Genomic DNA, 11,538 nt, shown 5'->3' with positions numbered 1-11,538 from the left:
GAGGAAGATGTTGGATTTGCAATATAAAATCTAACAATTAGAGAAAATATAACAAAGCATTCCTGTTTTCTCCATAATTAACAGCAGGACCTTTTTATACCATGCTGATGTGATTAAAGTAATTATCATGGTAACAAAATAGAATATCCTGTAAGAAAAGGGGGAAACATCAGCCTAAATTTTCCTTAGAACTCCTAGTAACTTAGAACTTTGAGCATTTGAAACGCTCAAAATGGCACCATATTCTTTTCAGATCGAAGTTTCCTCCATGCAAACTGTTCCCTCCATAGAAAGAGCTTTTAGTAATGTAATTTTCCGTTTCCACAACTTAGTTCAGGAAGATACTACATCAACCATGAGACTTTTGGAAAATTCAACACAAAAGAGTTTATTCTAAAAAGGATAAATAAATAAATAAATAAATAAATAAATAAATAAATAAATAAATAAATAGAAAAGCATTTGAATCACATAACATAAATTCCAAGAATACGTGTGTGTCAGGTATGTCTTTTTTTGTCAGGTATGTCTTGATCCAGGGCTCAAATAATGAAAGAAGGACCCAGACCCTTTTCTTCTACTGGTTCTGTTCTCCTCAGTATTGGCTTCAATCTTCAATCTCAGGGAGGAAAATAATTACCAGTAGTTCCAGAGCACAAGCTTCTAAGCTCAAGTACATTAGGTAAAGTGCATATACCTTTTCCTTAGCAGCTCTTATTTGTTTTGTTTTGCCTCATTCGCTCTTATTGAGTGATATACCTATTCCTGAACTTTGGCCAGAGAAAAGTGATACTTAGAGAAAAAGCGAATCATTAGATATAAATCTTAAGTCAATCCCTTAACCTAGACATGAGTCAATGCCATGCAAAACATACAAAATGAAAAGGAAAACAAAGTATATCCCCACAGGAAAACCAAAATACAGTTGCCAGAAGAAAGCTTAATAGAATCTGAATGGCACAAACAATAGTCATTCATGACAGTTCCATATAGACCTTATATTAAACTGTGCACTCAATTATATTCACTGAAGACTGAGAGTTGGTTTTATAGCATATGGGTATCTAAAAACAAAGAAAAAGTGCTATTCAGATCAGATTCTTTGGGAAGCAGATTCTGAAATGAAGATTGCATACATGAAGTCCATAGGATATGTATTCATTAGTGGATAAAGGAAACAGTATTGAATGGGGGAAAAAGTTAAATTTAGCAAAAATTGGTCTCAGCCAATCCCAGAGGGAACTCTGAAGCTAATATGGTCTTCAGAGTTATTCTGAATTAAGACAAGGGAACCAGGACTTTTTTCTCACACATTGTCCAATGATTGGATATAGGTTGCTCCTGAGGACATAATCTTGGGCAAAATGCCCTTCTACTGAAGGCAGTTGCTGGGAAAGTCTCAGCTATATACTCTCCACAGATAACCCTACCAAAAGCTGGGGAATGAGGGCCACAATACTGATGTACATCATCTAAACAGAACACCAGAACATTCATGGGTTTACCCCTTGTACTACAAGATCTATTGGTAGTAAATTAGTTCACTTCATTTGGAAACACTTTCTCCAGGATTCTGGTTGGTCTCTTTTCATGGGTGAACTTGAATGTAGAAAGTTAGAGGGATAAACTACAACCTCTCTACCAATGCAATTGTTCTCAGGGCCTCAAAAGATATTTATCAGCTCCTTCCTCTGCTACCAAATCTAGATTCTTCTCCCCATCAGCTAACACCTCTGCCAGTCTAAGCCCCAAGATTAAAGCCCCTGTTCACCAAACCTTTCTCAGACTAGTTACTGCATTTGCCTGTGGTCAAAATCAGGCATAGGTATACCAAAAGACACCCAGTGGATCATCTGTGTGTGTTCATTGTATAACAGCAATCCTATCTTCTCCTGATGATGATGGTCAATTATCCATGCCAGAATGGTGCCTCCTTTCCCTGCCTTCTAGCTTCTTGGCACCAGATTACCAAAGTAACTGGACATTTAGCCATAGATTAGAATTTTTTTTCTCTTGAAATACAGAATTTTATTTAGAAACTGTTTAAAGTAGAAAAAAAAACTGTCAAAAAAGACCAGGTGGAAAATGGGTTCCCAATAAAATGGAATTTTAGGGCAACCAAAGTCTAAAAGGCCACTAAAGAGAGATAGCCTCTCTGTTATTTGAACAATGGCTAGCTACTTGCATTTTGGGGCATTGTTAATCACTGAATCTGGGTTTTCCTCTGAATTGCACACAGAGCATGCACTACACAACAATTTTATCATAAAATATCTGCTTTCTACACACATTTTAGGAACAAATCAATACAAATACATCAGGGGCTGAACAATCTCAGTAGTGGGTGACACACATTTTGCAGAACTCTGCCAAACAAAGGAACTGAATAGGCTAGGGGCAAAGAAAATGAGGAAAAATTAATGAATGAAATATTTTAAATATTAATAATTAATTCAGACACGGTACTTTATCTTCTGCAAAAGAAAATTAACATTTAGTAACACACTAACGAATTTTATCTCCAAAGAGATTAGTTTACTGGCAAAGTATTCCGATAACAGTGGAGGGCGGTGGACATCAGGTACCAAGAATCCCCAGCCTTGCAGATCCCAAGGTAGCGATGGCTTTCACTGGTCACTCCCTTTGCCAGAGGTCCAGAAAGAACTTGCAGCATGACCACCTGCCTGCTGAATTTACACTCTAAGCAGCAAACTTTAAGGAGACAAAGAGGAGTCCCCAGTGCGCAAGGGGAGCAGAGAAAAGAAGCATGTTCAATGTAAACTTAAAAGACAGTAAAATGGGACATGACCCCATTCAAATCCCAGAGATGTGGGCAAGTCCCCAAAAGTAGTTGTTAGATTTAAAAACTGGACACACCTTATTTCCCAAAAAACACAATACATAGAAATTTCTGGGATAACTGGAAAAATCATCAGAGGAATATTCAATGAAATTCAAGCTCTTCAACTCAAATATCTCAGGGCTGAAACGCGCCTTCTATTCATTCAGGCAACAATGCCTCTTGCTTCTTAGAGCAGGGATACAACTGGTCAAGGGCACCAAATGGCACCAGAGCAACTTTTTAAACTTCCCTTTTGAGCCAAGGTCTAGGTCTTTGAGGATTCAAGCAGCCCTGCAAGGCCTGTGAACAACAGATTCCAAAGGTCCAGAGGTCTGGTCCTTCCTTCCCAGACACCATGTCAAACACATAAAATCTCCTCTCATGCTACATTTTATATTTTGAAATATGGAAGTATATTTTAAATATTGTTAAGGCATTTATTTATTAAAACGTTCTCTGCCAAAATTTCACACTACCTTAAAATTCAAATCAGTCTTTACATTTCTCTACTGAGGACTCTACCTCAGTGTATGACATAAAAGGACCTTTTCCAGCAGTGCATGGTACCAGCATCCATATAGTGAGGCCCACAGTCAGCCTTTCTGTTCCCCAGGTGACCCAACTAGATGTTAATACTAACAGGGTAAAGCTCCTAACTCAAACTCATTGGAAAAGGGGTGAAATTTCTGCAAAGTATACTTTAAGAAGAGGTACTGTTTGCTCATGAAAGGAAACCAGTGAGTCCTCTAAGAATAATAAAAGGGAGGATTTTACAGTTAAGCATATGATTTGGAGCGAAGAATTCAGATGTTGCTCTGCTGGTCAGGCTGTTAATACTCTTCTCATTCCTTCTGTGGGCCCCCTTCATCAGGTATCACAAAGCCTTCATCTGTGGCATAGAGAATGTCTACGATCCTCTGCAATACAGGGTTGTTTTCCCCTTTGTTCTCCTGGCAAATCAATTCAATGTTTCTTAGCTTGCCAAAGTAGAAATCTCTCTCTTTCTCCAAGTCTTTGACAGTAAGTTTCAATACATTAACCTGCTGCATCAATTCAGCTGCTTCATCATCCCCGTTGCCCACATCAGGATTCTTCTGCACCACACCCAGGCCAGCCTTAGGGGTTGTAATAGTTCTGTGTGTTACAATGGGCCTCTGCGAGCAATTTTAGCCACCATCTTTTGTGCTGGAAAGGAGTCCCCCCCATGAGGTCTTTTTTCTGCTAAGGTAAAGAAGACTAACAACTGCACTGCTAGAGCTGGGAGGTTTCTTTAGTTTGTTCAGAGCTGGAGCAACAAGGGAGGGGAGCCACTGCAGTTTCTTGACCTGGCAGCTATAGGGTCTGGCAAATACAGGGTCATAGTCTTTTCCATCATAGTGTGCATCAAAAAACTTCTTGAAGCCACTGAACAAATTCAAAATTGTCCTGAAAGTTTCCTTTTACTAATTTGTCCACAGGAATTATTTTGTCAACACCAGTTCTCTTAAAACCTGCTTGTAGTATTTTGAAATTCTGGATGTATTCATGCTCTAGTTTAGCCTAGAATTTCACTTTCTTCAAGGCAATGGAGCCAGGGAACAGCATGTCCATAAACTGACAATAGGCAGCCCCTGAGCACAACTGTTCGATCTTTGTCAGATTCAGCTGCAGAGACTCATTGATCCAGGCCAGCATGTCATGTTGACTTAGGTTATCACTGGTGACAGACATTGAGTATATGTTCACTGCTATCTTCATCCACTGCCTGTGCCTGGCTTCAGTTCCATCCTCATCTCATTCAAACTGCCTGACCAGCCATAGATTAGAATTTTAATGGGACTCTTGCTGTATCCCCTGATGGAAGGATTCTCTCTCTGAGAACCATAACCTCTAAACCTGCAGAGCCCAGAGTTGTAGGAGTAAGAAAGACAAATTCCACAAGTGGGTCACTGGGAGTGATGAGAAGCAGGTCATTTCCTACAACCATTCCTTGCTTCCTGGACCTATATGGTTCACTTACTGGGGATACAACATCATATAATAATTATGATTAAGAATGAATATGGTGTTCTATGCCCTTAAAAGAGCTGCTCATTCATCACCTCATTATTCTGGCAGGCCACATTTTCTCAGTGGTGTAAGAGAGGATAGAACAATGAGTAACAGGGTCATGTGCTTATGTGCATCTCCTTTGTTACCAAGTAGGCCCCTTGATCTGATACAATGTTATATGAAATCCTATGTCTATGAATCAAACACCTTTGAATAGTAGAGCTAGCTAAAGTCTTATAGGCAGGGAAGTCAATAACATACCCAAAATATGTTCCAGTTCTAGTCAACATTAATCTCTTTTCATTCTCATTGAAGGGGTTCAATATAATCAACTTATGGTAATGATTACCAAATGGCTAATTTGTCTCCTGAAGGAACAGTGCCATATCAAGGCTCAGCATTATTATCTCTGTTGCTGGCAGCTTAAACATAAAGAGCAATAGAGTGAGACTAAGCTAGGTGAGTTAAAGCCCAGGCTGGCGCTTATGATAGCCTTCATCCTTGCTACTATGGCTTCGCCCAGAACTAAAGTAGTAATGACAGAAGCTGGTTGACATCTCCTGGCCAAATCATTGTTGTCTACTTAGTTGTTTAGTGTCCCTTCTGTATGAATGCTCTCTGGTAAATATTAATATATAGTACAAAAGCTTTCAGACAAGATGAAGTTAGAGACTGAATTTATACTCCCACCTGAAGCAATAATTTTAAAAAAGATAAAATACATGAAACCAAAGTTTCAACAAGCTAGACATTAGGCAAAAAATAACAATGTTGCAATAAGTTAAAGAGATCCAGCTGAGAGTCCATATTTAAAGTATGGAAAGAAAGAAACTGTCAACCCAAATTATACATCTAGTGACATTATCTTTTAAAACTGAAGATGAAATAAAGGCTCTTTCAAATATATAACAACTGAGAGAATTCATCAACAGAAGACCTACCCTACAAAAAGTGGTAAAGGAAGCCCTTGAGGCAATAGTTAAAACCATATGGAAACATGGAACTATACAAAGAAATTAAGAACAGAAGAAATGGTAACTACATGGGTAAGTATTTGTGATTTTTTTTCTTATTTAAATATCACTAAAACAAGTGACTGAGCAAAACGAGTATTAATATACTGCAGGATTGTAACATATGTAAAAGTGTGAAACAATAGCCTAAAGTTGGAAGGAGAAAAATGGAAGGTTTTTATTTGATTCACACTATAGATAAGTGGTATACTAATACTTGAATGTAGATTGTGATAAATTAAATGTGTACTTTAAACCCTAAATCAACCACTTAAATAACAAAAAATTATAGCCAATAAGCCAGTAGAAATGATAAAATGGAGCCCAAAAAAGCTACAATTAATCCAAATGAAAGCATAAAAAGAGGAAAAGAAAGCAAATAACAGATGGGCATATAGAAGATGAACATCAAGAGGACAAACTTAAACTTAACCGTATCAATAATCACATTAAATGTAAATGGTCTAAACTTGCTAAAAGACAGAGATTGGAGGGGGGAAGTAAGATCCAACTGCATGCTGCTTATAAGAAATAAACTTTAAATATATAAACACAAATAGATTAAAATTAAATGTATGGAAAAAAGATATACTCTGATAACACTAGTCAAAAGAAAGCTGTATTGAGTATATGAATTTAGGCATCATCTTCAAGCAAATGGACTGTACTAGCTTTTAATAGGATGGAATGGGCCATTTCTGCAGGCCCAGAGGATTCAAGAAAATAAAAAGTTCTAAGTTCCTCAGGTATTTTAACTTAAACATCCCCAGCCCAAGATTCAGTATTCCATTCCCTCCAACCAAGATCTTTACCTTGTATAGCAGAATTGATGGCTATGGGAATTCAAATTCTTTTTTTTAAGATTTTATTTATTTACTTGAGAGATAGAGCATGAGCAGGGGGGAGAGGCAGGGGGAGAAGCAGACTCTTCACTTAGCAAGGATCCCAAAGTGGGGCTCGATCCCAGGATGTTGGGATCTGTTGGGATCATGACCTGAGCTGAAGGCAGACACTTAGCCATCTGACCACCCAGGTGTCCTGAGAATTCAAATTCTCTATAACTCTGCACTGATGGAGCCTGATTCTGATCCTGATACCCAGTGTTCCCATTTCCTGCCTTTGAGAGATAAGAGTTTCTTTATATCTTACTATTGAGGTTCTTTGACTTTCACATTTAAATCAGTGATCAGTCATCCACAGCCTTTCATTATGTTTTGGCAGTGCATCCATGGCACTCAGAGATAACCAGTTTCATAGATTTTATGATTACTACTTCCCCTACACGTTTAAAAATACCTAACCTATTGAATCTTCTAGTGTATTACCTTCTACCAGCATCTGATCTTGGTTCACAACTATTTAGATGTTTGAGTTATTTCACTGACACATGATACCACAAGCTATCTACATTCCACCTACCATCAGGATTGAGGTCCTCATTGCCAGGTGACCAGGAAGTAATCAACTCCAAAATCCCATTATAGAGTCTACTTCTCCTTTAGTCTGCTGGATCTAACTGTCTTAAGTCAGGATGCCCAGGAAACAGACTCTAAGATAGATATTTGTATTCAAGTAGTTGCTTAGAGAATGTATTTAAGGTAAAACTGCTATGCAGTTCCAAAAGAGGCCTCAGCTTATCCCATAGAGAACTCTGAAGTTGTATCTCCCAATCAGAAGCAAAAGATAAGCTCTTATGACCTTTATTGGCCAATCTTTGCATATGAGCTATTCCTGAAGATAGGTCATAATCTTGAGCAAAAAGACCCTCCTTTGCTGAAGGTAAGGTAGGTATTCAGCTGTCAGTAAGGTAGACTGTGACAAATTAAACATGTGTAGTATAAACCTTAACTCAACTTATCAAATAACAGCTGAGTGAATTGGGTGCCTTGATGCTAATGGTAGAAGATGCTGGAGAAAAAGAAGTGGATAGATAGGGAATATAAGTAGCACACTATAGAGCTACCACAAAGAAATATGGAGTAAAGAGAAAAAATAATAATTTTGTTTCTATTCTGAGGGATTCATGAGCTATATAACAAAACAAAACAAAATAAAACAAAAGTACCTCTGCTGCCTCACTTCTTGGGGGGGACAGGAAGCTGATAATGAGCAAATATTTTTGCCATCTTTTTCCAAAAGAATCTGAAGGAATAGATCCCCTATATTCAACAGCTGTCAAATAGTTATGTAGTTATTATAGATGCACAGTTCTTTCACCTCAGGTTGATAGATGGACATTATCAATCCATCAGGGATAAAAGGGAAATAAAGAATCTTGCTAATACTCATTTTCAAATTAAACAAAACTATTTCCCAAGTGCTAATTTCTTATAGTTGTCAATATGAGCTCAATGCTTCTACTTCATTCTGAAAGGACTCATATGGGAGGATTGGTCTACTCAATACAATAATAATTCTGTTTAAATCATTTTTTTAACATGTAGACAAAAATCTGTCTGTTGGAATTTTTTTAAAAATAATCATCATGTTAAATAAGTATTCCTGGATCACAACTTCTTTCTGCTTCCATTTAACTCTAGTCCTTTCATACGGAAGCTCTTCTCTTTTAGAGTTAATATGAAACACACCTAACCAAAAGTAAAGAACTACTCAAAAACCAAATGTATCAGTTTCATTTTCCTAACTAAAAGCAATTTTATTCTAAATTCTATTTCAAATACAACTCACCAAGAGCTCAGCCCCTATCTAACAAAAGTCACAAGAAACCATCATATATTCCAACTACCCCTCCAAAGTAAACTTTCACAAAGTACATGCCATGAAACTCATATCATAGGACTACCAAATTTTCAAAGAGCTTCAGAAATGAAATGACACCTGCTTTTATATTCCAAAAAAATCACCACAGAACCCTGATACTTCAGTTACTATAACCAGGGTAAATAACTGCATAAGTCTGCTCAAGATGCCATAACAAAATACCATGGACTGAGTGGCTTTAACAACAAAACTTTATCACTCACAGTTCTGGAGGCTGAGAAGTCTAAGATCAAGGCTGCCAGGCAATTCAATTCCTAGTGAGGACCTTCTTCCTGGTTTGCAGATAACTACCTTCTTGCTGTGTCCTCACATGGCATAGAGAGCTTTGGTCTCTCTTCCTCTTTTTTATATGGACACCAATTCCACAATGGGGGCCCTACCTTCATGACCTCATCTACACCTAATTACTTCACAAAAGCCCCACCTCCAAATATCAACACATGGGGGCTTAGAACTTCAACATATAAATTTGGGGGGAACATAATCAGTCTATAGCACTAACACACTGAGAGATTCAAAATTCAATATTTCAAGGCTGTCTTCAGTACATTAAAGAAATGTCTGCCTATACTGGTTGCCTTATTATACAAGAACTAAAATTGGTCACAAAAGTATATTTTAACAATTATTTTTAAACATAATTTTAATGATTAACTGGTTAGATAAACACTTATTGTGCTGTGGTCTTAAATTTCATTTTGTACTTTAGCTATTTTATCAGCTAATCTAAACATTTCACATTATACAGAAAGTTCAAACATTGAGAAACTGGTTAATTTAATTGCCTGGTTATCTAAATATTAAGGCAAGAGATCCTTTAATTCAATAAGTTCTAAATATATATACACACTATATCTACCTATAACTATATAGTTAAATAAAAATATATGTTAATCTGTCTTGATGCCTCAGCATCTTACAAGGCTTTAAGAAGACTTTAATCAGAAACAGTAATATTATACTATAGGGACACCTGGGTGGCACAGTCGGTGAAGTATATGACTCTTGGTTTTGGCTCAGGTCATGATCTCAGGGTCATGAGATTGAGCCCCATGTTGGGCTATGTGCTTAGCACAGAATCTGCTTACGATTCTCTCTCCTTCTCCCTCTATGCCTCCTTTCCTGCACGTTCTCTCTGTCTCACTCTCAAACAAATAAATAAATCTTTAAAAAAAAGAAATAGGATATATATATATAGGATATATATATAGGATATATTATATATATATAGGATATATATATATATAAATAGGATAATATATAGGATATATATTATCCTATAAATGCAGATGGTCAACATTAGTCTGTCCTGTGCATATTGGAGTAGATTTATGTATTTTTCATCTTTATATTATCCTATAAATGCAGATGGTCAACATTAGTCTGTCCTGTGCATATCAGAGTAGATTTGTGTATTTTTCATCTTCTAAAAAGGAGATGGGAAATAATTTAGAGTCCTCCATTAAATGGATATAATACATATCAATAAAGAACATGTATAAGTCCAACCAATCAAGTGTTTCATCGAAACATGAATGGATAAAGAGGATGTGGTCTATGTATACAATGGAATATTACTCAGCCATTAGAAACAACAAATACCCACCATTTGCTTCCACATGGGTGGAACTGGAGGGTATTATGCTAAGTGAAGTAAGTCAATTGGAGAAGGACAAACATTATATGGTCTCATTCATTTAGGGAATATAAAAAATAGTGAAAGGGAATAAAGGGGAAAGGAGAAAAAAATGAGTGGGAAATATCAGAGATGGAGACAGAACATGAGAGACTCCTATCTCTGGGAAACGAGTAAGGGGAGGTAGAAAGGGAGGTGGGCAGGGGGTGGGGGTGACTGGGTGACGGGCACTGAGGGGGGCACTTGATGGGATGAGCATTGGGTAATATGCTATATGTTGGCAAATTGAACACCAATAAAAAATAAATTAAAAAAATAAAAAAATAAAAATTAAAAAAAATTAGATGGGCAGATGAAGGTTATACCTTTACTATATCCCCAAAGTATCTCCTCTCCAAAAAACATTGGTTAAGAGTTATGTTTGGTCAATATTTTTATTAGTTTGGTTTAACTTAAAATCTTCAAAATAAAGAATATTTTTGCCCAAAGCAACGAAAGTAAAATAGGCAATTAAAGCATGGTCATGGCTTAAGATGTGTTCGACTTCAAATTCTTTACACTTTTTGTAAATTTGCTAGGCTGAGACCTTTTCTTTTTCCCGTTCAACATTCAGGACAAAGCATGTACATGTCTACAGACCTATTTGTCAAGAAATAAGAGGAATGAACGCGAGTCACATTTGAATAACCAGAGTGGACTAGACATGAGAGAATAGATCAGGCATAGACAGTTTCAATTCTCCATTTTAAAATGACTTACTATTGTTGGGAATATTAGAACATCAAAAGGATAAATTCAAAACTCAAATTAGTTCCTGTCCTCCCAGGAGAGACAGCCCGCATGATTCTGATCTGTCTTTCATGTGTCGTTCTCACTCAAACTTACAATTTCAAGGGCTAGAGTGTTATTCTAATATGCAAAGGAGTGTTGGCATTAATGAGAGTTATATTTAGAAATCCTTCTATTGGGAAATAGAATATAATATTAAACTTGTGAATTTCAAGGTCATAACAAGGACATATTGACAAGCTAAAGTTTCAAACTATGTAAATTAGCTACTTAGATAATCACAGACTCTACAAATCAGCTCAAATTAAAAGAGACAAGTTTGTTCCTTCTTTTCACAATTAAGGATTTGTCAGAATAGGGCTATGTTATATTCTGCTAGCAAACTATCCCAAATCACTGATTTATAAAAACAAAGTATATTTCTTCCTCATACTACATAGCTGTCC

The 11,538-nt window shown here is 36.7% G+C and overlaps 1 pseudogene; it reads right to left on the bottom strand.

The window, feature by feature from the left end:
• Nucleotides 1-3,672: 3,672 nt before the first annotated feature.
• On the bottom strand, nucleotides 3,673-4,579 carry LOC100685028 (annotated as a pseudogene).
• Between the last annotated feature and the right edge of the window lie 6,959 nt (nucleotides 4,580-11,538).

Source organism: Canis lupus, chromosome 4 (genome assembly GCF_011100685.1).
Source record: "Canis lupus familiaris isolate Mischka breed German Shepherd chromosome 4, alternate assembly UU_Cfam_GSD_1.0, whole genome shotgun sequence".
Taxonomy (NCBI): Eukaryota; Metazoa; Chordata; class Mammalia; order Carnivora; family Canidae; genus Canis; species Canis lupus.
Note: the sequence above shows the minus strand (reverse complement) of the source record. Positions and strands in the feature narration are given on the sequence as shown.